The following is a 6,000-nucleotide window of genomic DNA, read 5'->3' as shown; positions in this document are numbered from 1 at the left end:
TAAAGAACATAAATAAATAAATAAAATAATAAAGTTACCCTACATGATTTAAGACTTACTGCAAAGAAATCATAAACAAAACAATATGATGTTGGTCTAAGTACAGACATAAATGTCAACGGAACATAGTTGAGAAGGCAGAAATAGACTCATGCCCAAATGGCCAATTGATTTTTGGCCAAGGTACCAAGATAATTCCATGGGAAAATATAGTCTTCAATAATTGATACAGTATGGGGAAAATGAACTTTGACCCTTACCATACACCATAAACAAATTATTCCCAAATGAATCATAACAGACTTGAATGTAACAGTTAAGCCATAAAAAGTTCCCAAAATTATGTAGGAGAAAATCTTTATGACTTGGGAGTAGGTAGACACATCTTAAAGGGAATACACACACACACACACACAGATACACACATGCATACACACAGATACACACACACACACACAGATACACACATGCACACACACAGATACACACACACTCACAGATACACACATGCACACACACAGATACACACACACTCACAGATACACACATGCACACACACAGATACACACACACTCACAGATACACACATGCACACACACAGATACACACACACACTCACAGATACACACATGCACACACACAGATACACACACACTCACAGATACACACATGCACACACACAGATACACACACACTCACAGATACACACATGCACACACACAGATACACACACACAGATACACACATGCACACACACAGATACACACATGCACACACACAACACAAAGCAAAAAAAAAATTCTTCTAAATAACAGCTTATGAAAATCAAAAGTTTTATTTCTTGAAACACTCCATTAATAAAATTAGAAGACTGAAAAGGCAAACCACAGATTGAGAGAAAAAATATTTGCAAAATATATATCTGAAAAAGGACTGTGACCATTACATGTAAAAACTCTTACAAGGGAACAAGTAGAAGAAAAGCAACGCATTTTCTAAATGGCCGGAAGAGCTGAGCAGATGGTTCAAAGAGAAGAAACATGGGTGGCCAACACGCACACAGAAAGATGACCCACATCCTTGTTAACTGGAAAACTTAAATTAAACCGCAGTGAGATACCGCTTTGTTCTGAAGTGTGCCCACGGGATTTTAGTTCCCGGAGGTGCGCACGCAGAGAGGCGGATGCCATGGCCAGAGGAAGGTGTCACCACCTTCCTGAGGAAACAGAGCACGCCAGCCAGGCAGGGCCGCGTGGGCAGCCGGTGTGGTCCGAGGCGGGAGGTCCGAGCCTGCCTTGGGCTTCCCGTGGCGAAGACAAGGCCGGGCAGGTGAGGACTGACCGGTGAACAGTCCCGGGGCCTGGGCTGTAGGGGACCCTCAGTGGCCTGGTCCCCGGCCCTGGGACGATTCAGGGCAGGAGACTGGCTGCAAGTGGGAGTTAGGTAAGCGGGTGGCGGGCAGTGGGCGGCGGGCGGCGCAGGACTGGGGGTGGCTGGTCTGCGAGGGAAGGGCGTGCTCCCGGCCGAGCCTTTTTGCTCCCGCCAGGAGTCGGCCAGGCCCGGGAGGGGACAGGCGCTCCCCGGTCTGTAGGCCTCCGAATGTCAGTGTCCAGCTTACGGAAAATAAGGAAACCTAGGCAATCCACCTGTCCCACAATGAATGGGTGACAAATTAACACAGGACCAAGGAAAACACAGTCTGGACAGATGTCCTACTCCCTGGAACAGCTAGAGCTGAAATGACCGCCCCGCCGCAGATCCTGGTGGGAGTGTGAGCCAACCACAGTGCTCACCGTGCTGGGACAGGTGCCAATGCGGTTCGGCCACTCTGGACAGCAATGTGGCGAATTCTTTAATATGCAAACATACACTTACCACACATATGCTCCAGCAATTCCACTCCTGGGGATCTGCCCAAGGTGAACGAAAGCTTGTCCAGACAAAGACAAGCTTCAATGTTCGAAGCAGTATTTTTCTCAGAATAGCCTTAAAATTGGAAGCAACCTGGCCAGGCACAGCGGCTCACGCCTGTAATCCCAGCACTTTGCAAGGTCAAGGGGTTCTAGACCAGCCTGGGCAACACAGCAAGACCCTGTCTCTGCACCCACCCACACATGCACACATGTGCACACACACGCAAACAACACCACAGTCGCCAACCGGTGAATGGATGAGCAAAACATAGCACATCCGAATAGTGTCATCTTAGTCATCAACAAAGAGGAACCAACTCATGAACTACTATTAATAGTTCAGCAACACACGTGTGACTGTCACACATACCAGGCTTGCTGGAAACAGCCAAACACAGAATGCAATCTACTATGTCATGCTCCTCACGTGACACCTAGAAAGTGCAAGAACGGAGTACAAAGCACGTCCGTGGTTGCCCGGGGGAGGGCGGGGATTCATCCCAGGAGCACGGGAACACAGTTTTCTGTGAGAGACATGTCCTAAACTTGACTGTGGGTGGTGGCAGAACTCAACAAGCTACACACGTAAGGTCAGTGAGTTTAATTGTGTGTAAGAGGTTTCCCAATTAAAGCTATTAAAATACTATAATGAGATATCACTTCTCACAAATTACAAAAATCACAAGTTTCTTTAAGCAGTTGATTGGGCTGTGAAGAAACATACAGTCTCTTACATTAATGTTGTGAGTACAAAACTGATTGGAAATCTGGCAATTCCTGGTAAAATTTTACATGCATTCACCCTATGAGCTACAATCCTACTTCTCAGAACCCATCCTGAAGCTGTACCTTCACTCAGAATAACAGGTGCGGAAGGTTACATGTAACAGCACGCTGTTTATAAGAGCAACAGATTATAAACACTGCAAATTCCCTACAATAGGACCTGGCTGAACAGCTAGAGAGTGCATCCCTAAAGTGAATGATGTTTAGATATTTTTTAAAAAATGAGGAAAATCTCTATAAACTAGTGTGGAGTGATCCTCATGATTTATTAGTAAGAAAACTACCAAGGTGTAGGAGAGTGTATATGATAGGCTATCTTTTATCTAAGAAAAACAGGAAAAGACTGCATTTATTTATTTTCATGCATGCATACGTGTGTGTGCTCACATTTGCAAAAAGAGATACTAGGAAGACTTGCTGGAAGCCAAGAAAAAAGGAAGGAGAGACGGCAGGGCACAGGGAAGGGAGGAAGGGAGGGAAGGGAATTTTCTGAACATACCTTCTATGACTTTGAAACCAGGGAAGTTATTTTGTTACAAATATTAATATATTTGTAACAAAATAATTGTAACAAAATAATTTGTTCAAGCAAGTCACAAAGGGGAAACACACTAAAATTGAACATAGATGGACATAAAGCTATCTATGTATAAATACAATTTTCAAGTAAATCTGAACATTTTACTTTGGATATAGATCTTGAGTGTGTTGCTTTTTAGGTAAAAAAAAAGGTTTGCAAAGATTTAAACAAAAGCTATGTTTGGTGAATTTATTGTTAGTAGGAATTTTTGAAACATAATAAATCAAATAAATTACTATCCTAATGTTAATGAAAACAAGACTTTGAATCTATGCGAAGAGATATAAATAAAAACATTTTAGGCCGGGCGCTGTGGCTCACGCCTGTAATCCTAGCTCTTGGGAGGCCGAGGCGGGCGGATTGCTCAAGGTCAGGAGTTCGAAACCAGCCTGAGCAAGAGCGAGACCCCGTCTCTACTATAAATAGAAAGAAATTAATTGGCCAACTGATATATATATAAAAAAATTAGCCGGGCATAGTGGCGCATGCCTGTAGTCCCAGCTACTCGGGAGGCTGAGGCAGAAGGATCACTGGAGCCCAGGAGTTTGAGGTTGCTGTGAGCTAGGCTGACACCACGGCACTCACTCTAGCCTGGGCAACAAAGCGAGACTCTGTCTCAAAAAAAAAAAAAAAAAAAAACAAACAAACAAAAAAAACAAAAAAAAAACATTTTAATGTTAGATGTGAATTGGAAGTCTAAGTGTGTGCTTACCTCAGACATGAATGATGATCTGTCTTAATTTAGACATCTACATATAACAGATAGTTCTGAATATTTTTCTCAGAGAGTCATATAACACTCTGGAAAAGTCAGAGATTTCAAAAGACAACACATGTGCAAGCTCAGTCTGGGGAGTGCCCAGCCCTGTAATAGGAAAAATAGAGACAGTTATTGAAGAAGATACAAGAAACACTGTACGTAGGACAGTGACGCCTTGGTCCCCTCCAAGGCAGGCACCTTGGGACTGACTCAGTTCTCCCAGCGTCTCGTAACCTGACCCCGCACGTTCAACGCCCTCAGGTGCTCTGCGAGTCACAGGCTTCCAGAACGTGGGGCACTTTCGACAGATCCTCAACCATCTCCGAAGCGTTCCAGCCGCACTTTTATTTGCACTGCACTCGTTGCATCGCCCCTGAAACCCTTCTGAATCATCTGGAGAGTGTCCAAGGAGGAATGTTCAAGCTTAATGAAAACTGGACGCAGGTTTGTTGCTCTACTGACTCGGTCACTTTGAATGTGGTGGCCGCACCGTGCACTTCCTCACTGGGCGGCGTCTAGCGCCCCGCTGACAGGTACAGTGAAGGCTCAGGCAAGTGGATCCCAGTCCACGCGCCTGGGCTGCCAGGGTACACGGATGTCCCACCAACCATTCTCGTGACATTCACAATGGCTCGTTTCTGGACAGCCCTTGTCTGTCAAATCGCTCTTCTTCTCATTCTGTTACAGTATTCACCCAGTTCGACGATGTTGTGTGCAAATGCTTGAAAGCTACCAAATACATGCTCCCTGCAAAATCGTTGAAATGTACAGAATTGATAAAATGTGAATATTTCCCCTTTCATGCTACAGATTTCATTACTCATAAAAAAGGTATTGGAGATTCTGTGTGTTGCTTTACAAATCTTTCTGTACAAAATAAGCGTGTGTTTAAAACAAAAATCCTGCCACATTTTCGTGCTTGTACCTGGAATTGTTTCTTCTCTTCTCTGCTAGGCAGACCCGGGTTTCTCTGGGGTTTTCACAGCTCTTGAGGATCAGTCACAGAAAGAGACGTAGAAAGTTCTAGCCATGACAAAGAATGTCTGGTCTTTGCAGCTTCGGAATCCTGGAGGGCCCTAGAAGGTGAGCTGCTGCCGTCCGCAGGAGGCTGCAGGACAGCGTGCGAGCAGCTGGGTGACCCCCAGGTGTGCAGCAGAGTCCAGGATCGCTGGGAGCAGGGCACATGCTGGCACAGCCTGCGAGAGGCGCCGTGGGTGCCCGAGCCCGACAGGCTGTGGCTTCCCATCACAGCAAACGCACAGAAACAGGCAGTCAGACCAGCAGGAAAACCAGCCTGATTCTCATTGTCGTCAGCATACCGTGTTTCCCCAAAAATAAGACAGGGTCTTACATTTATTTTTTTCTCAAGAAGACACCCTAGGGCTTATTTTCAGGGGATGTGTTTTTTTTTTAAGTATGAAACAATAATCTACATTTATTCAAATATAGTTAAGTCGTCTTCTTCTGGAACATCATCCTAACTCTCCAAACCCTGAATTCCATCCTGAATTTCTTGCCACTCTATTTCCTTTAGAACCATTGGCCCCAATCTCTCATGTCCAGCCATAGAGCTCTCACAGGGCAAGTGAGAAGGGCTGCTCGTCTTCTTTACCACTCCATGACGACATGCATGGGTTGTGCAGATGCGCTGTGTGGCCACACGCATCACTAGGGCTTATTTTGGAGGTAGGGCTTCTATTGCACAAATGCTTAGAAATCCTGCTGGGGCTTATTGTATAGGTAGGTCTTATTTTCAGGGAAACTCGGTGGTTTGAGAGAGCAGAAGCGCAGGGCCCATTCCTGGTGCAGAGAGGCTGCAGAGACACACCCACCACTGAGTCCACGAGTGTGGCCGGGCCACGGGTCAGAGCCACAGCGACCAGGGGCCCTGGGAACCACAGGGGCTATGAGAGACGACAGGGCAGGAGCTGGGGCTCTGGGTCCCAGGGGCCAGGCCAGTC

Source organism: Microcebus murinus, chromosome 11, assembly GCF_040939455.1.
Source record: "Microcebus murinus isolate Inina chromosome 11, M.murinus_Inina_mat1.0, whole genome shotgun sequence".
In the NCBI taxonomy this organism is placed as follows: domain Eukaryota; kingdom Metazoa; phylum Chordata; class Mammalia; order Primates; family Cheirogaleidae; genus Microcebus; species Microcebus murinus.
This window is presented reverse-complemented; position numbering follows the sequence as displayed.